The 26,611-nt window shown below is 41.2% G+C and overlaps 1 pseudogene; it reads left to right on the top strand.

The window, feature by feature from the left end:
- LOC119886543 overlaps positions 1-26,611 on the top strand; it is a 62,951-nt pseudogene that overhangs the window by 12,393 nt on the left and 23,947 nt on the right.

Below are 26,611 nucleotides of genomic sequence, written 5' to 3'. Positions count from 1 at the left end.
AAACCTGAGAGGAGAGACATGTTGACAATTTGTATAGGGCCACTGATAAACACCTCAGCATTCAAATAGCTAAATGTGTTCAACAGATTATTAAAGTCCTCTTTCAACACTTCAGACTGTTGCTTCACAACATCATTGGCCCCGATGTGCAGTATGATGTTTTTCACAGTAGGATGTTCAGCCACGATATGCCGGATTCTTTCTGCCAAGTCAGACACCGTATCCTTCGGAAAGCAGAGTATTTTGGTGTTTTTACTGCACATGCTTCTTACATCGTTTACAGCAGAGTCACCCACAATCAGAGTTTGAGGCCCAGTCGTTAGCTTTCCCTGCAGCCTTTTACTTTCTGATTTATTCTCAGTCCTTACCCTTCTGTGTGAGGACGGGATGTTATCCAGGTCATCAGACGAAAATCCAGGGTCCAGCAATAGTGGTGAAAATCTGTTCTGCTGTTGCACGGTTGTTGGGGAGGTTCGTTGCTAACTCTCCCTTTCGCAGCTGTCCACGGCTGTGTCCTACTAAGAACAGGGGTTGAAGAGGCGCTCTGTCTGGATGATAATGCAGGCCAGCCAGTCACATCACAAATCTCAGGGCGCTGGGTTCTGCCTGTTAATCGTCCTCCCATTTCCCAAGGAAATTATTTACTCTTTGCACCAAGAGCTTTCCAGGGAGGACTCCCACTTTCAGATTTATTACCCAGTACACAGGCCTCCTGCTTCTTGGTAGTCTTGTTGGTGCTAATTAGCCATGTGTTAGCATGCTCTTGTCGACTGTTTTGGGTCCACGGTAAAGTCCAGCATAGTCTAACCTGTGGATCTTGGTTTCCAGCGCTGCAATTTTCTGCAGACACTTGTGGAAGTTGTCCGTGGAGAAGGGCAGTGCTATTGATAGGCCGCACTCGTGTAGCACCAGGATCATAAGTGTTTAAAGTATGGCAATAGCCTACTTTATTTGAATAGATGACAGTCCCACTGATTTAAAAGTATCCAAGAGCCACTGCTCATAATTCTAGCAGGAAAAAAAAAGCAAAATAATGCAAGCAGATGCAAAATAATGCAAGCGCAGGCAAGAGCAAGCAGCAAAGCATCTTCACTGTAAAAAAGCATGAAGCAAGTGGTAGCGAGTAGATGCGTCAGTCCTTTTAGGAAATCTAGCGGCATTTTCTCTCGGCTCGGTTCTGACGATGCCGGTAGTTTCAACGGCACGGCTGATTCTTAGGCAGCAGCAAAAGCAATCAGTGAAGTCGACGTAAGGTTGAGAAGGTAGAACACACAGGTGATCTTCTATCAGTTTATCCGTCTTCTTCTGCTGAAAGAGAATACTACGGAAGCGCATTGCATTCACCAAAGGAAAAAAAAATTTAAAGCCTTATCTCATAATTACGAGATCAGGTTGTCCTAATTATGAGAAAAGATGTCATAATTACGAGATCAGGATCTGATAATTATAAGAAAAGATCTTGTAATTATGAGAAAAGTTATGGACATTGCTGACCTGCATGAAAAGTGGACAATGACTGCGCTATTGGATTTGATATGCTTTTATTTCTTCTTAGGTATGAGACACTGGGAAATATTGAGGTTACTTAATGTGGATGGCATTAATATTAGTATGTCAACACTGCGAAGGTATCTTAAGTCCTTGGGGTTGTTCAGACGAAAAGCCCACTCTGACCTACTCGAAGTCGCTCTCTTCCTGCTGGAACAATTAAACCAGTACGGGATGTTTCATGGCAATAAATTAATGCATCTGAAAAGCACTCAGGCTGGCTTAGTGGTTTCCCAAAGAACTATCAGGTACCTGCTGAAAATCCTAGATCCGCAAGGAGTACAGCTGAGGCTACGGAATCGTCGAAGACGACGTCTCTACAGAAACCCAGGTCCCAACTTCATGTGGCATGTCGATTCATATGACAAACTAAAACCATATGGAATCTGTATTAATGGGGCTGTCGATGGATTTTCGCGCATGGTCATATGGCTACATGCTTATTCCACAAGTAGCAATTCCAGGGTTATTGCTGGGTACTTCATTGATGAAGTGGAAAGCAGGAGTGGCACTCCACACGTATCAGGTCAGACCTGGGTACAGAGAACTGTTCAGTGGAGCAGATATTTTTAAGAGATAACCATGAAGATGAGTTTTCTGAGAGATGATACATCACTGGCTCAAGTAATCATAACCAAAGGATTGAAGAGTGGTGGGGATTTTTAAGAAAACACCATGCACAATTTTGGATCAATGTCTTTCAAGATTTAAAGGACCTGGACCATTTCTCAGGGGACTTCCTCGATAAAAATCTAATCCAGTTCACCTGTCTGGAAATAATTGAGGTAGGCTAAGTCTTTCTGCTTTTTGGTTGAATTAAGATAACAATTTGCATTGGTTGAGTAATAAATTAGGCTAATTGTTAACTTCATGATTCACTTCAATGAACTAGACAGTTCTGTCTTACAGTAAAGCAATAGTATTCATACGTTGCACACTGCAGTAGATATTGGACGCTTTAATGATTAATCCTTTCCATAGCCTAGACTACTGTTCATAGAATTCCAATGTGTAGGCTAATAAAGGCACAATCTGCTGGCCTTCTTATTTCCAAAAATGCATTCCTAAATTCTTCTGAAGCTGAAATGAGACTAGCAGTCAGAGGAGTATCTTTCTTCTATTTTTACTCCTCTTAATTCAAATTTTACTCTTTATGTTTTCACTGAAAGGATTTTTTTGCTTATGTTGTCCCCCTTCCCTGGTGGGTGTCGGGGAGGGGTGTATTCTGTTCCTGTATCTGTCTGTATCATTGACTGTATATAAAAAGGTCTGTATGTAGGAACAACTAGGGAGAAAACTTATGCTTCCGTTCTGCTTCACTGCATGATTTATTCTGCAGCACCACCTAGTGACCTGTTTAAGTATCGCCCCACCACAGTAACAAGTAAAATACAAAGAAATTGGCATTGGCAAGTAACCATTTAAGGTATAATATCACAATAAATTACATGTCTATTTATTCAAACACAGTTTCTTTATTTTAGCAATAAATGGTAACATAATTAACTGTACTATTCCAATAACTTTTTAACATGTCTTTATGCCAGATTTTAATTAACTGTATTTGCATTTTTTTAAACCCTTTACACTTAGGATAATAAGAAAATTAAAAACTTGTTGTTGTAGCAAAAATACTGTAAGTTTTAATGACACCAGCTTTCTCTGTTTAAACCTTATATAAGGTTCAGCTGAGCTTTAGAATGCATTTTGCAGATGACTGTATGTTTTCCCCCATATAATTTATTAGAGTCTCTTTGCAGCTTCTATGGAGAGAAATAATGATATAAAGGTACACATTAGCAAAAAAAAAAACAATATAACTATCCCTGTAAATGTTAACTGTCAATTTTTTTTCCAGAGGGAGCTACAGCAAGTTGCTCATCTGTGGAACTGCCACAGAATTCGCCCCAGCAGGAATGCTGTTTCCCCAAGTGGACGACCACTGATTATGTACAGCTTTCCCCACCTGTTTGGCACTACAAACTACCTCAAGACAGTATTCCATCAACAAATAAGAGGAATGCCTGCCGAGAGGCCCACATCCATGTGATGAGACTGTTTTTGACATTTGTTGCCTAGCAATGTCAGAAAACAATCTACACCCACCTACTACTCCAGAAGAAGCAATTGAGCTTTACCTATTTTTACGAGCCTACATCCATACTCAGCTGTAATAGCAAGTAGGCCACTGCTGCTGTAAGAAGAGTACTTTGGTGAAGAGTAGCCTAATCTAGAGAACCTATAAGGCTAGTGGCATTTTTTTTAATATAAGTCACAAGGTTGCTTATTTAATTTGTGTGTTTTGACACGTTTCTATTTCTTGACATTCCTCTGTGCACACACAGTCAGTAGTTGACTGTACATGTCTTGTCAAACAGTCATGAATAAGGCTAATAACTTACAAATTTTTACACATGCGTTTTGAAAAGTAAAATCTTTCTTTAGAGCAAAATTATATTTCAAGGGAGTATCCAACCTAAAGGTCATCTAATATAGACAATTCCAAAGAAACGGTCAACAAGTCTAGGTAAAAAAAACCTAGTAGGCTATTAGACTATGGCTGGACCGTGTATGGCGCGCTCTTTTCCGCTAAACGTGCGCGTGCATAAATTTGAAAATGAGCTGTAGTCATTAGTGGACCTCAGGTTCTGGTTGAGTTGTTGGTTTTACACTTTCCTTTGTGAATTATGTCTACCAACTTCTCATAATCCTAAGAACAGGAAAGCATTACACATATTTACACAGCCAAAATAAAAAATATTTTGATGGGAAACACAACCAAAACAGTATTGGCCCCATCCATAAGAGCATTTTAAAACATTTGTATGTAACATTTTTTTGCTCATAAGATAAATGGGGTCATTGTGTAAAACTCAGACATTTTTGGAACAATCATTGAGTTAAAAGTTAACCACAGAATCCAGTGCTGTTACTTAGTCAGCTCTCAAGTGATAAGACTAATTAGCCTATACCCTTGAAATCACCACAACAAGAAAATTTACAGTTATGAATTAACATGACAGCCATTATACATAATACTCTTTTCTGATAGAAAAAAAAAACTGGGAAATTATAATTTTTTACAACACAGTTTGTTCTTTTCTGTCATATGGAATGAAATTCACACCCATTACTTACAAAAGCTCTCTGTATTTGAGAAGACATTACAAGTTGGCAAACTTAACAACCTTTGAGCCTCACAGTCTGTTACATTGCTCGGATATTAGCTTGCTGAAATATGAAAACCTCAAAGCATTTATGGCAATTATTTCATTATCAGGCACAAAATTTACTGCAGTTGTTTCACATCAAGAAATTTGAACTATTTGAACAAAAAATACTGCATGGAAGACTGCAGAACAATAGATTCTCTGGAGGTTGTTGCATGACTTGTTACAGTGTTAAATGGCTATCAAATCTATAACTTCTAGAAGTTGCATAAAGCAACAAGGGCAAGTTTGGCTCAGCACATTACTTCTTCCTGAGGTTTAAAATATTAACCAGTTTAATACATTTTCAATGGCAAGATGGACCCTGCCTGGTGTGTACAATATTCTCTTACTACACAATATCCATAGTGTAGTAGTTACTAGTCAGGACATTCTCCATCTCCACCCTTAGCTCTGGGTACGAGTTGTATGTACAGGGTAACTCCAAAACTGATCCATAGGTGTGTGCAATTGGCCGACGTGCCAGTCCTTCCAAAGCTGTAAATATCACTTCAACTTTTGTGACACAGATGACATCTGAGCCTGTCACAAATCTCAGGAACCTTCTGAGGCCCACCTCATCTAATCCTCGTATGTACTGCTACAGAAATCTGAGGGCTTGTTTCTCAGCTGGAGTCACTGGACTTGCTTCAATCAACTTGTCAACTTTGTCTTCATACATGACCTGTATTTTTGTTGTTGTGCTTATGGCGGTCCTCAGGGGTTGTCCGGGAACTGCTGACATGTTATCAAGAGCGTATTTAGGTTCTTGAATTATTTGTTTGTGTGCTACTTGAAGGAGGACTGCTTTAAGGTTCTCTCGTGATGGAACCATTTTCACTCCCAGTCGATCCAGTAGATCTAATAGCTCATCCTGGCCATCACTGTCAATGTCTTCCTGTAAAGCAGTTGTTATGAGATCTCTCTCACACTGACTAAGATACAAGAGCATAGATTCAAACAGTATATCATTAGACACAGCATGTTCTCCAAATATCAGTGCTGTGGTAAATGCTGGGGCAAGGCGCAATGGAAAGTATCCTTGGTCCAGAAATCCTTTGGCCAATATTCTTCCCTAAGCCTTCCATTCTTCCTCCTGCCATTTTGGTGACAGGGACGGCACTCTCATTTCCCCCCCTCTGCTGCACAATCCAGAAATTCTCTCCAAAAAGCAGCATAGACATCTCTGGCCACACCATCTGCATCTGTGCCCTTTTCATTAATAAAGCTGTACTTTAAGGGGTAGTTGAGAATCATCTCATCTTTGAACTGACAAATCATTTCCTCTAACAGATTTACTCTATGTAGTGTGATACCCACTGTAAGTAGCTGATAGCCTGCATCAAAACTTGAAGGCTCAGTATGTTGAACATAGTTCTCTGAGACAGGAGTGGATGTGGAGGGGGCAAAGCTGATGACGTCCTCTGTGGAAAGGAAAACTGGAACAGTGTCATCCAGCTGGCTTGCAGATGATACAGCTACTAGGCCACCTATGAACACCTCTGAAGACTGGGAGGTAAGATCAACTGTGTCAACAACAGTTGAATGGGCACTGGAGCTCCCATGATTGTATTCAGCTTTTGTAGATAGTTCGGCTTGTGATTTATTCACACAAACTGGCTTTTCCTGGTGCTGATCAAAACAATCTGTCTGGTTTTGCTGTTCTCCTATAGTGGCACCATGTCTGTCCATCTCGCTGTCCACTTCTGTGTCAGTCAGGTCTACCCGACTTGTTGTGTTGAGGTAAAATCATAATATCCCGAATTTTTACAGTGTGTACAAGTCACCAACAGTAGTGCTCTCATCAAGTTCTGATTCCTTAAAGTCATAAACATTGTGAATAAAGTCCTCCCATTTTCCTTTTGTTGACTCACCGTGTGGAAAAAACAGTTCTTTTGCATGAGACATAAGGTGTTTTTTGGTGGATGACTTGGATACATTAAGTACCCTGGTGCCCCCACCAGAACGCTTTCTGACTTGTTTTCCGTCATGTATCCACCCCAACTCAATTTTTCGTTCAGCCTTTATAGCGTTTTTAGATCGATCAAACCTTGCTTTTCTTGCAGGCCACGGTTCCTGTTCAGATTCCTCACCATGGCTTGCTGTTGCTGTCCTCATTTTCTTTAGAAGTTTTTCAAGAAGGGACATCCTTGAGCTTTTGTCTTCTTTTCGTTTTTGCTTGTCCAGACAGTATTGTCTTGGGGCAATCCTGTCCCTGTACACTGGTATATAGTGATGTGTCGATCTAGGAAGAGCAGAGCTAACTTCAAATGACCTGCCAAACTGTTTTACCAGAGTATGTATACTGTTATATGCAATTTTGTAATTAACACTTTTCTAGTTTTCTTTGCAAACCAGTAAATGAATATGAATGAATGAATGAATATCTTATTTTATGTTCACATCATGCTGCTTTATGGTCCATCCCACAAGAAATATTTAGCCAAGATAAGATGTGAGGATGCATTACACATTAACTTAAATTACAAATACATTTGATATTTTCTAACCAAATTATTATGACATTATCTGGCAAAAAGATAAACAGAATGTCACGCTCTGCCGGTTGGCCATCCTTTGTGTTTACTTTTGAGTTTGGTATCTGCCTTGGTATGTTGAGTTTTGGGTTCTGTCCTGTCTAGTGTCCAGTATCTGTTATATAGTCTGCTTGTCATGTTTAGTCTCTCTGTTTTCCTCTGCTCTCTCTCTCTGCCTCGTTAGTCTCATGTCTGTCACCTGTGTTGCTCCCGCCCTGCTTGTTAGTCCCTGTGTATATATACCTGGTGTTTCTTTCTTGTCCTTGTCCGGTCATTGTTCATGTTACCCCCCAGTCTGTCGTGCGTGTACTCTCTGCCTGCCTAACCAGCCTTGCTTGTCTTGTCTTGTCTCCCTGTACTTTTGGATTTTGGATTTCAGTTATTCAGCCACTCACCTGTAGTGTGCTCGCTTTTGTTTTTTTATTAAAACCCTTCGTTGTACGATACCTGCTCCGCTCTGTGTCCTGCGTTTGGGTCCTCCAACCTGCCTCCACACCACGATCGTGACACAGAAGGCAAATTATTTGCTAAACAAGTCCTGGTGTAATTGTGCCAGAAGTTGTAGAGCCTACACGCCCTTTAAAAATGTCACGTTTGGTAAAGCCCTTTTTGTTGCAGCTCCAAATCTTCTCTCCCCATTCACAAACTTCAATTTCTCTTGCATACTGCAAAGGCTAATAATAAGCCTTACACAAGTCCAGATTTAATGATACAAGATTTCCTAAATGCAACACGAGCAGAGCCATACAGCCCAACTTTATAACTTATTATAGGCAATTTATTCACTGTTTTGTATAACCTATGCTCAATAGTCCAATTTCATTAGGCCTTGCAATTTAATTTGGAATTACCTTGTCTTCTTGCATTTGGGTGATTTTCTCTTCAGCAACACCTCGCCTTCTGAGAAACACCCACAGATCATCAGATTTCTCTGCCATTTCCTTGCTGCAGTGACCAAAGCTGAGAAAGGCATAACATATGAAGGTTAGGCTAAAAAATTGCTAAAAACTAAAATTTACGGACAGGGTTGTGCTTTATGCTGTAATGCCATGCGTTTCTTGTAAAAACAAAAAGCTCGGGAGGTAACTGTCCCAGATATTGATTGGCATTTACATTAGCCACTATATAATAGTGCGTAGTGCATAGTTGTAGCTGCCTTTAGAAACAATAAATACGCCTACGTGTATTTATTGTTATTGTGTACACAGTCATAACACATCCAGTAAAATAAAAAATACAATAAAAAACAACAAGCAGAACACCAATTATTGCACACTTCCCATTCCTCAACTAGCTGAATGTACACCCCCATCTGTCATGCAGAATCTGTAACATTACAGACTAGACCCAGCTCCCAGTGGTGTTGAGTTTGACAACAGGGAATACATTACCGAAGTTTTTTTCGTGGGGTGACTCAACTAGCTAGCTGCAGGCTAACCGAGCAAACTAGCTGACATTACAGATAAAGACATATAAGTTAGACCTACAAGAAGCAACAGGTAGCAAACAGTAAAGCTAAGAAATTCTGTAAATCACCTCAGTAGTTAACAGTTACTGTATTCCAGGGCACTGCTTACCAGCATCGGAGGCTGCGGGGGAGGGGGAGAACTCCACTGTTTTTGGAGAATTACTAAGCTTGTAATAGTCACCTATTCTGCCTTCATGTACAGCTTTTAATGTGATGGTAAACATGCTTTGTGTATTGGTTTTTCCTTCACATGTAAAAAAATAAAAAAAATAAAAGACTGTTATATCAGATGTCTGTGGTATAATCACAGATTGTTATAAGGACTTTCCTTTATGAATTTTTTTTTCTCATTAATGTTTTGCCACCGGATAGGTTTTAAAAGGAGGGTGGGAAGTGAGTGCAACAGGTGAAGCGGTCGGAGTTTAGTGGGCTCTGTGTAATGTTTGCCAGAGGAACTCAACAAAGGAACAAAGAAACTCTTTTTGGTGCATTACATGTTGGGACTCTTCTGGACCTCTGCATCATCCCAGCGGCTAAACAGACTGTGGATTGGTTGCGTAAGTTAACTGTGGAATATTATTGACTGGGGCGGCTCGCCACGCTTCTCCTGGTATTTTTAGTTTGTTTTTTCTTCTTCTTCTTACCACGGAGGACATCTAATTCAATCCGGACAATTTAAGTTATTTGAATGAACATTTGATCTGCTGGGACTTGTGTGTGGGAAAGGGTGATAAGGTTTGCAGTGTTTGTTTGATGTGTCGGAGTGCGGTCAAGCCTCCAGCGACAAATATCTGTGTCGGATGCCCGACGTGGTGTATACCTAATATATTTCTGCATACACGTTGTTAAACCCATCATATGGACTTTTGTCGTTAATGTACAAAAAGTGCAGTTTGATTGCTTATCAGGTTTATGTAGGGGTTGTTTAACGAAAGTAAGCAGGCCGCTGGCTGTAATCACCTCAGCAGGTATCAGATCCACCCGTTACCTTATATTTTGCGTAATGTACTTTTGTAAGCTGAATTGTTCCAAGCTTGTCTATTAAAGATGATTTGAACTGAGATAAGGACTCATTAATTGGTGGTTGAACTGTGGGTTGAGCGCTTACTATATAAGTTTGTTTTTCTTTTTGTCTGTAGGTAGGCCAACCTGATGATATATCATATTATTTAATGCCATGACTTGACTCAAATTATCTTTCTCATATTATTATAATTTGTTATATCTTCTCCACCATTGCTCATAATAATAATTCATGCAATTCATGCATCACCTAATTTCATCATAACACAGGCCTGACCCACAAGAAAGAACAGTGTAAATTTAATCTAATATTGTGTTGGTCATACTATATACTGATTTACTGCTTGTCCATTTTGAATAATACAGAAGGTAAAGAGCTTAAAAATGTATCGCATATAAAATCGCAATATTGATTTTAAAAAAATGCAATTAGATTATTTTCCAAAATCGTTCACCCTAATTCCACTTTGTTAAAATACCACTACCAGTTGACCATGGAATATTTAGTACTGAGGAAATTTCCCGAATGGACTCCTGGAAACCTATCACGGTACGACCCTTGAATTCACTGAGCTCCTGAAAGTGATACATTCTTTCACAAATGTTTGTATAAGCAGTCTGCATGCCTAGGTGCTTAAATTTAAACAAGTGATTCGAAAACCTGAATTCATTGATTCGGAGGGATGTCCCAATACTTTTGGCAATATACTCTATTCTGTAAAATTGTATAGAAACGCACGTTTTCTCTCTCTTGGTGCTGTAGAGAAGAGGAGCATAAGGAAATGCGCAGCTTTCAACAATAATAGAGGTCTGATGAATATGTAAGAGCAAAATTGTAGAATTCAGCCTACCTTTACACACTGGACAATGTCCTGTCTTTTTATGGTGACATTATATGAAAGCAATGAAACTTTGGTTTATTGCATTGTGGGCTATGTTTTTTAGAGGCTCAGAGAAAAATGTTTACAACAAATGTTGCACAAGTACAAATTTGAAGAGTGTTGTCCCTATTTTCTACCATTCTGCCTTTTCCCTGAAAAGACAAATTACATTACTTTGATTTATTAAATGAATGTAGTTTGTGTGAATCTGCAGTTAGCTAGCAAAGATAGATGATATTTGATGGTGGCGCAGTGGATAAGACCTAATGTAATATTTCCCAACTTTAATTGTTCGCTTATGTGGTTGTTTTTCTAAACGAGATCGCTTTATTCTGATTCATCACATCTCTGCTCAGATCACACTGACAGACTGAGGACATTATGGAAATCTAAACGTAACTAAATTCATTCCTTCATCTGTCATCCGCAAGATTAAAGCAAAACAATGATTTAACAGCCTGGAGGAATGAGGTGATGAGATGAGGTAATGGTGAGAATTATTGTTTCATGCCAAACACAGTGAGATAAATTTAGCTGAACCACTGATACAATGTCATCATTTTGCTTTAAGTAAATAAAGTTTACTCTTTAAAATAAAAATATTTTGACATTTTGTGTCCTGACAGACTTTGTGGCTGTCGACTCTCAGCGACTCACTGTGACGTTGTGGCCTCAGCTCTGAAGTCCAACCCCTCCCATCTGATACAGCTGGACCTGAGTAACAACGAGCTGCAGGATTCAGGAGTGAAGCGGCTGTCTGCTGGACTGGAGAGTCCACACTGTAAACTGGAGACTCTGAGGTCAGTTCTCTGACTGTTTTGAAAAGTAAAGAAATGCAATGTTTGACAGCTTATACAGACTAACATTGTGGTCCATCAGTCAGTGAAGATAATATCAGTATTGATGCGGCTGTGTGTGAGGAAAATGAATGAGGTAGATTTGATGATGGCAGCAGACAGTTTGAGCTTCTGTGTAAACAAAGAGAGAAAGAAAGGGGAGTGGTCGACCCCCCCCAAACTACTAGTGTTGTGGAGCGGGCATGCTACGGATACGTGGCAAACAAATTTTTGCATGTTTAGGCTTTCTCTGTTACTCTTAAAAGATTTTTGCCGCTAAAGTGACGATGGATGATAAGACCATGGATACGGCTTCTATGAAATTCGTATTTCTTTTTCCATATTTTACAATTTAAACATATTTAGTCATCAAAAAGGGTGTGTAATCATGTGGTGGCAATGACCACTTAAAGTATCATGAAGAGTGAGCCTGTAAACTCCAAAACATAGCAGCATAGTTCTTCTGTTAGTGTAGCTTAAGTGCTGTGGGACAAAAACATTTAAAATGCTAGGATAACTCCTGATTTTTACAAATTGCATCAACATTCTGGCAGATTCCACGATATTCTGCATTTTACAGTTAATTGCATTTCAATTGTCAAATTACATAATTATGTCCCCGATTTCTGCAGCTTTCAGTGGGCAGGGGCTCATTTGGGGGGTGGGTTTAGTTGAAGAAGGCTGACATTATGATGGTCCTCAATAACACAATGATTAGGACATAGTAATGTTGAGTTCCACATTTAAAACCTGAACACATCTGATTCGATTAGAAATGGATTTTATCTCCATCATTTATTCTTTATGCAGATTGAGTCACTGCAGGTTGTCAGAGATCAGCTGTGCTTCTCTGGCCTCAGCTCTGACGTCCAACCCCTCCCATCTGAGAGTGCTGGATCTGAGTAACAACGAGCTGCAGGATTCAGGAGTGAAGCTGCTGTGTGGTTTTCTGGAGAGTCCACACTGTAGACTGGAGACTCTGAGGTCAGACACCCTTTTTTCCTTCTGTGCTAAGAATAATATGATGAAAAAGTTGTGGTAACATTAAACTGCAGACATAAGGCTGATATTATACTGATCCACACTGAATATCTTAAAGGAGACCTATTATACTGCTTCTCCAGTCCTATTTTGTAGTTCTGTGATTCCTGTATGGCAGCTTTGCATGATTTAAAGTTTAAAAAAATAATTTTCTATCTTATACTTTTTTTTCCAACGGAAACAGGGGTTCCCTGAACACCCTGTTGTGTAAGCAAGTGCACTGTATTTTCCTGCCTTTTTAACACCATTGTGTTTACAAACTTATCGCAGCTGATTGGGTAACACCTGTGACACGCCCACCAAACAGAAGAAAACATACCTAGAAGCCCTTTGGAGAACATTGCAAGAAAACATGTCGTTCAATCCGAAAACATTGCAAGAGGTTTTGAGATTGAACTCGCTCCAGGCTGTTGTTGTTGCTAGGCGGTACAGAACGACTGAGTGTTGCTGTGCCGTTGCTGTACGGAGCAAAATACCATACATGGAACACCGGCTTTGTATGTCGTAGACCGTAAAGGAGTGTTCATAATAGGAGGAAATCATTTCTTTGAAATACTTAACCTCATTCCTGCTTTTCTCATTTAGGGGAATCCGCGTTCTCACATTTTCTGATGGTGTGTCAAGCAAGTCAGACACTCTTTTGAATTTCCTTCAGAACTTTTCAAAGTAAAAGCTTTCAATTAAACACGACAAGTACTGCTGCAAAAATTTTTCTTGTGCTTTTATTTTGTTGGCCCAATCACTTAAGAGCAAGCTATTATGTGTGTAACTTTTGCTGTCATGACTGAGATCTGTTTCAACACCAGCCGCTATAATTATTATTTTTACGCTATATTGCTGGCGGGCCAGCTTCGGCTCAAGACCATACTTTTTATGCTGCAAAAACTGAGCTCTCAAAAACAAGAAAAAAGCCATAAAATGGGGGCGATATTACTTACAATAAGCAAAATTTCCGGCCAAAAGAACAAGAACATTTCACTTGCTACTTAAGGACACAACAACTTGCAACAAGTGAAATTCTCTAAAATAAAAGCCACCTGGTAAGAAGAAATATCTTGTTACACAAAAAAACCCCAATATTTTGCCTTACTTACTTAGATTTTAGTTTTTGCAGTGTATAATATTATTAACAGACATCCAACTGTATATAAAAATGGACGCAGTGTCAGTGAGCTCAACGGTTAGTTTCTGAAGAGCAGTTTTGAAGCCCAAATTGGGTGGAACCATCTTGGCAGTGCGTCACCTTCCGTCACTCCAGGATAACCAAAAATGGATAAAGAGGCGGGTCATGGGTGGAGCTGAGGTGACATGTTGTTGAGACCACTCCCGCCTAGCTCGACGTGACCGAGTTAGCTCATGCTAATGAGCTAATGCTATATGCTACTCTGCGTTAGCAGAGGTAGCTTCTACACCCCCAGTGCTGTGCGCTGGAGTTCGGAACCTGTGGTTGTGTTGTTACCAGTTTATGGTCGTTACCAGCCTACAGCCAAGGTAAGATACCTGAAAATATTAAAATAACTAACATATCTGTTATTGACATTATACTTCACAAGGTTTTAAATGATTTTTAATATATAAATGTGGTAACGTATTTTGCAAGACTAATGTTAGATTTTGTTGAGACCAGATGTGAGGGACCAAGCTGTCAGGCATGAGGAGTCAGAAAATACGTTTCCAAAATATAGATATTTTTATTTACAAAGCACAAAAGAAACTAATTTATGATAAAATTCTGGGCCCATAAAAGAGGTCAACTAAACAGAACTTAACTCAGGTAACATAACCTTAACATAAGATGAACGAAACAGACCTAGACTAACAAAACAGACCTAACAAGACTGAGACATGGGGGAAAATTATGTAGTGGCTGATCAGGCCATTCTGACACAAATGGGGTAGACATATCTATAGCACATGCAACACTACCTAATATTAACTAAGGGTAAATCAATCAAATAATCATAACAACAAAGTATAACTAGCAAAGAAAACACAATTCAAAAATTGAACGCTCTACCACCCCCATAATATGGGAAAACATGGCGCAGTCCAATTATCCATTCCTCTACTTAAACAGCTTAGAGTCAGTCGGAAGTCCTTTTGTCTGTCAGCCAGAGACCGCCAGCAGCAACTCCCCAGGAAATGGTAACTCCAAAAGAAGGTATTTATTTCACAGAACATAACTTAAAGATAATGAACCTGAAATTAGCTACATTGACTGACAAAGTTAAATAAATGTGTGCACCCAAATAGAAAATTAAGTCAAATAACTAACAAAAATGTTTAAAACGAGTGTGTCCAGTTATTTGTATAATATGTAGTGTGTTCAAAACAAAAGAGTTACCACTGTGAATTGTTGTTTCCATGTGTGCCTGCTAGTGCGGCCATCACACCAGAGTCAACAGTTAACTATGAATCACTTATTAATTACGTTAACGTTTACTTAAATCTCAAATGAACAATTTGAAGCAAATCAATTAACCCTTTTACATAACGTTAGTTACAAGTCATTTATTTGGATGTCACCTGATTATGTTGTAATAAGCTAGCGGTAGAGTCCTTAGTTACATGATGGAAGCTATACAACTTGTAAAATGTTAACCATGGCTGTTGGCACGGTAATTAATTCCCTACACCGCTATTGAATGCTGCTGTCGGCAGGGCTGTGTGAGATTATTGTCTGGAATAGGACACTTGAGAGAGAAAGGTACTTTTTATATTTGTCACAAGATTTTAGTGATTGGTTCTTGTTGTTCTGATGCCTCCACATCTGCTACTCAAAGCTTAAACTGTATGTGATGTTACTAGGACAACTAGGCTACTGGACATTTGACAGCTGATATTAAATTGTCTGTCTTGAAAGGACAACACAAAAACATTTCAAGACTGTCTCCCTTGCTCCCACGTTTGTGACATAATAGTGCTGTCAACATTAAAACATGGAGGTATCTAAAAAATAGAATACCATGGAAAAGTTAATTGTGAGCACCAGAACCAGACTGAGAGATTCAAGGCTTCAGAAACCTTTGCAGGTGTTTTGAGTTAATTAGCTGATTAGACAACTCTTCTCCAGTATACATTTCTGTATAATTTATAATACGGCAATGTATTAAAGCTGTTCTAAAATGTTTATACATTTTGAGATACAGGAGTTTTGATTTCCTTGAGCCATAAACCATAATCAAGATGAAAACAAAATGGTTTGAAATACTTCACTTTGAGTAATGTTTCTAGAATATATCAAAGATTAACTTTTTGAATTAAATCACGTTAGAAAAGTAAACAATACTCAGTTTTTTAAAGACTCAATCTGTTTTGTTTACTTTATATTTTTCATCACCTGAAGCATTTATTACATTTTCCTCCCAGAGTCACACTGTGGATCAGATGTCCCACCTGGTGCCAGAGAGCTGCAGAGACCTGGGAAGCATCCTCATTGTGCTGTTAGCGTGGACTGATGTGGAAAATAGTGTTGCATCGTTCAACATTTCGTTCATTTGGCCTAATCTTGTATATGACTCGGAAGAAACGAGTAGTCTGAGGGAGTAATTTGTTCATTTTCACACATGCGTAAATAGTCTTGGACTCTTACGTTTACTCGTCTAACGGCAGCTGCGTGGGCTCTGTCAGGACAGGAAACAGAATTGATTAGTTCACGATTCTCAACTGTGGGTCACTAGGTTTGAGTCGTTCATTTGTCATGTGATAGCTCGGCTACTGTGTAGCAAGAATAACCTACTCGTTCAACACTCATGGGTCCTCAGTCTTTTGTTCATTTAGCAGGCTGAGTTACTGCCAGTGCTGGAGAATGAGAGGCAAGTCGGTTTTCAGGTAAGTCACTGGACTGACATTATATATTTGTTTTGTTATTTGTGACATTTAATAAAGAATAACCTTATTACAGTGCAGTGATGTTGTGCTATAGTTTTATTACAGCCGTCCTGTAACGTTTGTTCTGAAAAACAACGACATAGCAATGGTAACTCTAGCCCTGCCGTGTCCGCCAGAGAACGTAACTTTTACTTTTTATTTATCAGCAGAACTGTGCTGTTGTTTCACAGCTGAAACAACCTGGCAGGGGTTGAGAGCGATATGCTCATGTTTGTTTTTCAGTCAGGATTTAGAGCTCATGATGTGGCTGATGTGGCTCATTCTGTATCCAGACCTGCCAAACTGCTGTTTATTTCTTTGTTCCTCTCTCTGTGCTGGAGTTCTTTTAAGAACTTGGTCGCTTTATCAAAATTATTAAATTGGTAAAATTTTAATGAGTTTGTTTATTCATATTGTGTCAAGCTTATTAGTTCAATATATTCACTGCAAATCTGATGTTAATATTTAGATTTTACTCATGGATAGGGACGTTAGGCCACTGTATGAATGAGCACTTAAGAGATATAATAATTCAATTTTATTTATATAGCGCCAAATCACAACAAGTTATCTCACAGCGCTTTTCATAAAAGAGCAGGTCTAGACCGTACTCTGTGATGTTATTTACAGAAGCCCAACAGTTCCCACCAAGAGCAGCACTAGGAGACAGAGGCAAGGAAAAACTTCCTTTTAAGAGGCAGAAACCTCGAGCAGAACCATGGCTCAGGGTGGGCGGTCATCTGCCTCGACCGGTTGGGGTGAAGGACAGAGGGGGAGAGAGAGCAGGAGAGGAACAGAGAAAAAGAGAGGGATGTAAGGAGAGAGAGAGGGGAGGGAGGCAGCCTACACAATATACACACAGAGGTACAGACAGTGAAGGTGATGTTGCTATAGACTGAATGAAAAATGGTACAGATATTTATAGTAGTGTTAATGATAACAATCGTAATGTTAATGATTATAATAACAATAATAACAATAAGACTAGCAACAATAGTCGTTGCAGCAGAGGGTGTCGAGCAGGAACACGGGGGCAGCAGGTGACCCGCAACCACAGATCCAGACTCTACAGCTCCAGAGCCAGAAAACCTGCAGGAAGTGATAGGAGGAGAGAGGAGAGGGACGAGAAAGCACAAGACTACCAGAAAGGGAAGAAGTTGTGTTAGTAACATGCAATAATGGGATGAGGTTGCATACAGAGGGAGAGAAAGTAGAGGAGAGAGGAGCACAGTGCATCATGGGAAATCCCCCGGCAGTCTAGGCCTATAGCAGCATAACTAAGGGATGGTTCAGGACTAACCTGAGCCAGCCCTAACTATAAGCTTTATCAAAGAGGAAAGTCTTAAGCCTGCTCTTAAATGTGGAGATGGTGTCTGCCTCCTGAACCCAAACTGGAACCTGGTTCCACAGGAGAGGAGCTTGATAGCTGAACGCTCTGGCTCCTAGTCTACTTTTGGAAACTCTAGGAACCACAAGTAACCCTGCATTCTGGGAGCGCAGTGCTCTGGTGGGGTAGTAAGGTACTATGAGCTCTTTAAGATAAGATGGTGCCTGACCATTAAGAGCTTTGTAGGTAAGAAGAATGATTTTAAATTCTATTCTGGATTTTACTGGAAGCCAATGCAAAGAAGCTAAAACAGGAGAAATGTGATCTCTTTTCCTGGTTCCTGTCAGAACATGTGCTGCAGCATTCTGGATCAGCTGAAGAGTCTTAACGGACTTTTTCGAGCAGCCTGATAATAAGGAATTGCAATAAGGAGGTCGTTAGTAATTTTCACCAGTGCTGTCTCTGTGCTATGATGAGCTCTAAATCCTGACTGAAAATCCTCAAATAAACTATTGCTCTGTAGAAAGTCACACAGCTGTTTAGCAACTGCTTTCTCCAGAACCTTAGAGAGAAATGGAAGGTTAGATATAGGTCTATAGTTGGCTAAAACATCCGGATCAAGTTTGGGCTTTTTCAGAAGAGGTTTAATTACAGCTACTACTAAGTACTGTGGTACATAGCCTGTTGATAAAGATAGATTGATCATATCTAGTATAGAAGTGCTGACTAAGGGTAAAACATCTTTAAGCAGCCTAGTCGGGATAGGGTCTAAGAGGCAGGTTGATGGTTTAGATGAAGAAATTATTGGAGTTATTAGTTGGTATTAGTATTGAAGTTAGTTGGTAAAGATTGAGTGAAGCAAAACAGTCTAAACATGTATCTGGTTCTACAGTTGTTTCTAAGGTTCCTGAGTTAAGAGATAAGTCGGTGCCAGTTGAGGGCAGGTCTTGGTGAATTTTGTCTCTAATAGCTAGAATTTTATCATTAAAGAAGCTCATGAAATCGTAACTACTGAGAGCTATGGGAATACTTGGCTCAATAGAGCTGTGACTCTCTGTCAGCCTGGCTACAGTGCTGAAAAGAAACCTGGGGTTGTTCCTATTTTCCTCTATTCATGACGAGTAGTACGCTGCTCTGGCATTACGGAGGGCCTTCCTATAAGTTTTAAGACTATCTTGCCAAATTAAACGAGAATTTTCCACTTTGGTGGAACGCCAATTCCTCTCAAGTTTCCGCGATATTTGCTTTAATTTGCGAGTTTCAGTATTATACCATGGAGCTAACCGTCTTTGTTTTAGTATTTTCTTTTTTAGAGGGGCTACAGAGTCGAGTGTCATTCGCAGCGAGCCTGCAGCAATATCAACAAGATGATCGATTTGGGAGGGACTGAAATTAGCATAGGAGTCCTCCATTACTTTGTGACTAGATAATGTATTTAGAGCTGATGGAATCGCATCCTTAAATTTAGCTACAGCACTATCAGACAGACATCTTGTATAGAAATTTTTGCGCAATGGCGTGTAGTTCAGCAGTACAAACTCAAAAGTTATCAAACAGTGGTCCGACAAAGAGGGATTCTGTGGGAACACCACTAAATGTTCAATTTCAATACCATACACCAGAGGTCACTAATAGGCGGACCGCGGTCCGGATCCGGACCCAGCTGCCGTTCTCTCCGGACCGCCGACCTACAGCCCATTTATTATTGAGACTTACTACCTCGTGACGGAGCGTTTCTATTTTAACCCGCGTAGCTTTTCTAGCATTTACTGTATTGGTTTAGAGGACCAGGAAACTCACAGACCAATCGCATGTGCTCCAATCGTCTCATGTGACGCTGCTCAGCCAATCAAATCTGTGCATACCGATGCTTGCGAGTTGAGTCCGTGAGATTCACCAGAGACGTTTTAGAAACACACCCGAATTGAGGAGACGAAAGATAAGAGATTTCACATGACTTTTAATCAAGAATGTACAGATTTTTACATGTACATTCCTCCCACGGGCAGTTCAAAACCAGAATATCTCATAGATCTCCAATATGCTAGCTGGAGCTCACGTTTCTCACTGAACAACAGAAAGTAGGAAAGTGGTAGCTCTGTAAGAGGAAATGAAAGAGAAGAGGAGGCATTACAGCTGTTCATTTGTTATGATGTGTTGAGTGTTTATTATAAAATTGGTTAAGACTACACTTCATCACTTCAAGCTACACTTTTTATTACATTTTTCTAAAAATTAGGCACTTTAATTTGGTTTACTTAAATTCAGAATTTATTATTTGAATAGTTATTATTTATTATCCTTCCAGTTTGATGTGAAAACTGAAATATTATTTGATTTGACAGTCCGTTGTTGACTAAAAACGTGTTGATACAACTATAGGTTATAGTACTGAATGATAACGCAAGTTCGTCGTTTTGATGTTCCGGACCTTTGCTTCAGGAAATTTTCTCTAACTGGACCTCTTTGAAATCTAATTGAATACCCCTGCCAACAGTGAGTCGGTTCATGAACACTCTGAGAGAAGCCAATGGAATCTAACAGAGATAAACGCAGTACTAAAGCTGTCATTCTCAACATCCACATGAATATTAAAATCCCCTACAATAATAACTTTGTCCGTTTTAAGGACTAAAGTTGACAAAAACTCTGCAAATTCAGATAAGAATTCAGAATACGGGCCAGGTGCTCGGTACACAATAACGAAGAGAATTGGTTGCAGTGATTTCCAACTTGGGTGCGAAAGACTAAGAATAAGACTTTCAAATGAGTTATAGTTTGGTTTAGATTTAGAGCTGATTAGTAGGCTAGAGTCGAAGATAGCTGCAACTCCACCTCCTCGGCCTGTGCCTCCAGGAATGTGAGTATTAATATGACTGGGAGGGGTGGATTCATTTAGGCTAACATATTCTCCATCACCCAGCCAGGTTTCAGTAAGACAAAATAAATCAATATCCTAATCTGATATTAGTTCATTTACTAGTACACCTTTAGAAGAGAGAGATCTGATGTTTAAGAGTCCACATTTAACTCTCCTATTCGTTTGCACCATTGCTCTTGTGGTTTTAATTTTTATGAGGTTTTTATGCACAACTCCTCTTCTGCTTACCTTAAATAATTTCAATGGTCGGGGGACAGACACCGTCACTATAGGATTTTCACTAAGTAACTCCTGAAATGGAGGAGCAGAGAAGTGTGTTAGACTGCGACTCTGCGTAGGGTTTTGGGTGGGTAACTGCTGAAAAAGAAGGGCAGAAAAGTGTGTTAAACTGCGACTCTGCCTCCTGGTCTCAACTCTGGGTTGTCATGGATTTGGTCCACTAATAAACTTGGCCAGATTTCTAGAAGTGAGAGCTGCTCCTTCCCAAGTGGGATGGATGCCGTCTCTCCGGATCAGACCAGGTCTTCCCCAGAAAGTCTGCCAATGATCTACAAAGCCCACATCGTTTGCTGGACACCACCTCGACAACCAGCGGCGGAATGACGACATGCAGCTATACATGTCATCACTGGTCAGATTTGGCAGGGGTCCAGAGAAAACTACGGTGTCCGACATTGTTTTTGCATATGTACACACCGACTCAACATTAATCTTAGTGACCTCCGATTGGCGTAACCGGGAGTCATTACAATCTTTGTGTATTTACGTTTATCCTTAGCCAGCAGTTTCAAATAAGACTCAATGTCGCCCGCTCTGGCCCCAGGGATGCACTTAACTATGGCCGCTCGCTTCGCTAAATTCACGTTTCTCAAAATGGAGCTGCCAATGATCAGAGTTGGTTTCTCAGCGGGTGTGTCGCTGAATGGGGAAAATCTGTGAGAAACGTGAACAGGTTGATGGTGCCCTGTGGACTTTGAATGCTTACGACTATTCCTCCTTCGGACAGTCACCCAGCCCCCCCTTCCTTCCTGGCTGCTCAGGGGGATGCCGGGGGACGGCTACCACAGGCTAACTCAGGCCATTCCGCACCGACTACCGGGGACTGGCTAGCTACAGTAGCTAAAGACTGATCTACCAAGGTGCAGAGCCGGACTTCTAAATCACTGAGCCTCGCCTCCATGTCTATAAATAAACTACACTTATTACACGTACCATTACCGCTAAAGGAGGCAGAGGAGTAACTGAACATCTGACACACCGAGCAGGAGAAAGTAGGAAAGAGAGAGGGAGAAGAAGAAGCCATCGCTAGCTGCTAAGCTAAAGTACTGTAGCGTCAGCTACCAAAACTTTAGAACAACTATGAGATTGAACAGCAGTCACTAAAAGATGGAAAGAACTGAGTGCTTAGGCAAAATTACTGTAAAGAATAAGTGTTTAGCGGATAGTTGGCCGCTGTAATCTAACAAATGTAACTGTTGTTTAGCGAGAGCAGCACAACACGGTACCAACACACAAGCACCGGAAACGGAAATGAGTCGACACGCTTACCGCAATACGTCAGCAGTACGTCCAGTCATCAGGTTGGATTATATTCTTATATAATAGTATTTATAATAATAGTTATATTCTATATAATAGTAATTATATATACATGTATATGGCTGGTCTGGTGTTATACTGAAAATGGAAGGGTTTAGCCGGAGTATTTAATATTGATAACATATTTCTGTGTTTTTTGCATGGTTAGAATTTGGTTGTGGCCCCATGGTGCTTTATAGAACTGTTATCGGCAGGTTAAGTGTCACCTGTCACCTGAGTCACTACTTTGACTACCTGGAAATAAATGCTTGTCAGGTCAGCTCTGAGCTTTCCTCTTTCCGCTGTTGCTACTGCGTGGTGTGGTTGTGTATCGCTGCTCTGTACCGTCCAAGATTGATGCTCTGTGTGGTGTCTGCGACATCTCTGGGAAAGAGGGTCTATGAAGCACAAATGTTTACAGAGATTCGGAGATTGCCACTGCTGCTTTCCCTAGTCTGATTTATTAACACACTAACATAGCCTACACATCTAGGTGTGTGTCCCACTCACTGAAACAAACCTTTTGTCTTGGTAATCCGGAGGGCGGTCAAAAGCATATAACAGAGTACTTGTACTTCTGTTGTACTCTTAAACACAGAACAAGAATCGTTGGGTAAATAAGAGTTTGCAACAGTGAGGTAATACCATACTCTATTTTTCTTACTCTTAATGTGCTATTTCTTTGCACTTTTACTTACTAGAATCTGAAGTAAGATATGTCTCTCAGACATATCTGCATGGATGTAGGCTTGCCACCTTCAACTAAACCTCTCTAAGACGGAACTCTTGGTCATTCCAGCCTACAAATTGATTCCTCTACCATCACTCCAACCAGGGCGATGAGAAACTTGGTTGTCATGATTGATGATGACCAGCTATCCATTTCAGGCCATGTTGCTGCTGTCTCTCGGTCGTGCCGCTTTGCTCTATACAACATAAGGAAAATCAGGTCCTACCTCACTCAGTACGCAACCCAGCTTTTGGTACAAGCCATGGTTCTCTCGCCTTGACTATTGTTTTGCATAATTAAGACGCGGTGAAAAATTTCATATTTTATGGGTTTTGCGCATGGGCGTGGCACAATGGCTCGCTAGCACCCCCTGCAGAGCCGCCCCCGAACAAAGTTTCACCTATGTGTATGAAATTTCTGTGGCACAAAAAGCTTCTTGGAGCGATGTCCGACACCCAACAGGAAGTCGGCCATTTTGGATTTAATGGTCATTTTTGGTGATTTACACACTTTGTACTTTAACAAACTCCTCCATAGGGGTTTATTTCGATCAACTTCAAATTTTCACTGTGCACTCTAAACCCATTGATGATTAAAAGTAATTCAAACTGTTATCACCAGTTGACCAGTTTGCCCGTGGTGTGCTGTCAAATATTGATGACTCGCCATGAAACAGGAAGTTGTTATAACCTCAATGTACATGCTCACATCTGGACCAAATTTGATATGTATATTAAGAGTCCAGCCCTGAACACATCCATATGCCAATATTGACTCAATGTCATAGCGCCACATGTTTATGCACTTGTTTAAGTTTTCTTAGTATCTGTCTTGTCTCCGTGTCTTAGTGTCTAGTCCTAGTCCGTGTACTTTGATATTATTTTGTCCATGTTTGCTCTGTGTTGTGTTTAATCTTAGTTCAGCTGGCTAGGCAACAGCATTCAGCTGTCTAGCCTGATGCTAGCGCTGCTAGCCGCCAGCCTGATGCTGCTGGTCCCTTGTTGGAGGTCCGACTGACACCAGCTCCGAGGTCTCCGTCGATGGTCGAACCAACCCCTGCCCCACGTTCGGTAGCCAGACCGGTTCCTGCTCCGTTGGTGGCCCAGCCGATTCCTGTTCCTCGTGCCCCGTCGGTGGTCAGACCGACTCCAGCTCCTCATGTCTGGTCCATGGTCCCCAGCCCAGCTGTCTAGTCGGTTGTCAGACCTTAGCCCAGCTGCTCAGTCCGTGGACCTCAGACCTCCGGAGAGGTCTTGCCGCCGGCCTCCTGCTCGGCCCCCAGTGAGTTTTCTACCTCACTTTTGGCCGTCCTGCCGACCCCCTGAACTATCTGGCCCCAATGCCCTGTTCTCAGGCCGCCCGCCTGAGGCTCCCCCGTCTGGCCCCCCTGTTTTGCCTGGCCTGCTGTGGCTGCCCAGTGACAGATTTAACTTTTATATTCTTGTTTGACAAAAGTCTGGATGTCATACGGCAAGCGCACCCTGGCGCGGCGGCACTGCAGAAAAGAGTGATACGCGCCTGTGGTCTGGATTCTTCTGCTATTAAAGATGGCTATATCATTGCTGCGCTGGTCAAGTTCATAATTAACAGCCGTCGGTCCGACGGCCAGTGCACGAGTTTAATCTCCACAGCGTCTTCTTATTTACAGTGTTGTCAATAGGCTTCACGAATGGACCAATGAGCAAACACTAGGCCTATGTGCAGGTACTACTCATGGGAGTTGTAGTGTTGAACTGCAATTCAATTTTGTCAACACGCCAAAGTGGCTAGTGGGAGTGACTGTGTAACCCGCCATGGGTGAAATCCACCTGCATTTGACAGGTTGGCGGGTGTTAATGTTTGGCCCTGAGTATAACAATAATCCCTCTCTGAACACATCCACATGCCAATATTCACTCAAAGTAATAGCTCCACCTGCTAACACCAGGAAATGACACATTTTATTCTGTAATTTACTACTCCTAGCAGGTTGGACATATCAACTTCAAAACTGTACCAGAAAACCCTTAACACATTGATGAGGCCGTGATGTAAAACTTGAGTTTTCGGTTAACGGCGTGGCGGTGGCATGGCAATGAAGTCCCACGCATCACCATGACACAGGAAGTTGTTGTAACTTGACTGTACAAGCTCAGATCTCAGAAGAATCAGAATTAGAATCCACTTTATTGACAGCACTGAAATAGAGAATGGTGAATAAATAATAAGTTGAAACCAGTAAACAGTGAAACCAGTGATTAGAAACAGAGAATTGTTCCTGACACTGAGAGTCAGAAATCAGCTGATCATCAGAGTGATGGCTTGTGGGAAGAAACTGCTTCTGTATCTGTTGGTTTTGGCGTACAGTACTCTATAGCGCCTACCAGAGGGGAGGAGCTGGAACAGCTTGTGTCTGGGGTGAGATGGATCTGCAGTGATGTTTCCTGCCTCTGGAAATGTGTAAGTCCTGAATGGAGGGCAGGTTGGTACCGATGGTGTTTTTTTTTTTGTTTTTTTTGCAGTACTGACTGTCCGTTGTAGTCTGTTCCTGTCCTTTTTGGTTGCAGAAACAAACAGTGATGGAGGTGCAGAGAACAGACAGGATGATGGCTGTGTAGAACTGGATCAGCATTTCCTGAGCTGTCGCAGGAAGTGTGTCCTCTGCTGGGCCTTCTTCATAGTGTCAGTGTTGGGCTCCCACTTCAGGTCCTGGGATATAGTGGAACCCAGAAACCTGAATTCCACAGCAGACACAGGGCTGTTGAGTATGGTGATGGGGGGCAGAGTTGGGGGGGCTCCTCCTGAAGTCCACAGTCATCTCCACAGTTTTGAGCATGTTAAGCTTCAGACTCAAGGTGTTGCAGGATGTGATGCAGACCCAAGTTGACAGCATCATCCACTGACCTGTTAGCCCTGTAGGCAAACTGCAGGGGGTCCAGCACGGGGCCTGTAACGTCCTGTAACACCAGTCTTTCAAAGGACTTCATGACTACAGATGTCATGTCGACAGGCCTGTAGTCATTTAGTCCAGAGATGGAGGGTTTTTTTGGGACTGGGATGAATATGGAGCGTTTGAAGCAGGAGGGAACTTCACACAGCTCCAGTGATCTGTTGAATATCTGAGTGAAGATGGGGGCCAGCTGGTCTGCACAGATTTTCAGGCAGGATGGACACCTGCCTTTGGAAAAAGGTGGCTCACGTCCTCTTCACAGATCTTGAATGCAGGTGAGAGGTCAGAGGGGGAAGGTGACTGTTTGAAGATGGCGTTGGAGTCGGGGAGAGGTGTGACTCTGGGCTTTTCAAACCTACAGTAGAAACTATTCAGCTCGTCTGCCAGTCGTTGAGTACCAGCAGTGTACACACTGACGCAGGGTCGTTGGCTGCAAAGCTGTTATTTAGCTTTTCAGCATAGCACCTCTTTGCAGCTTTGACCTCTTTAGTCAGAGTGTTCCTGGGCTGGTTGTACAAGACTCTGTCCCCACTTCTGAAGGCCTCCTCCTTGGTCTGATGAAGCTGCCTGAGTTTCGCTGTGAACCAGGGTTTTTGGTTGTTGTATGTGCGGAAGGTTTTAGTCGGCACACACATGTCCTCACAAAAACTGATGTAAGATGTCAGTTAGTTCGTCCAGGTCAGTGGCTGCAGCCTCAAAAACACTCCAGTCAGTGCAGTCAAAGCAGGCCTGTAACTCCAGCTTTGACTTGGT

This window comes from Micropterus salmoides, unplaced genomic scaffold (assembly GCF_014851395.1).
Source record: "Micropterus salmoides isolate LMB-PRFRI ecotype aquatic unplaced genomic scaffold, ASM1485139v1 Ms_hic_scaffold_1, whole genome shotgun sequence".
NCBI lineage: Eukaryota > Metazoa > Chordata > Actinopteri > Centrarchiformes > Centrarchidae > Micropterus > Micropterus salmoides.
The sequence above is the reverse complement of the archived record's forward strand: the minus strand, read 5'-3'. Positions and strand labels throughout refer to the sequence as shown.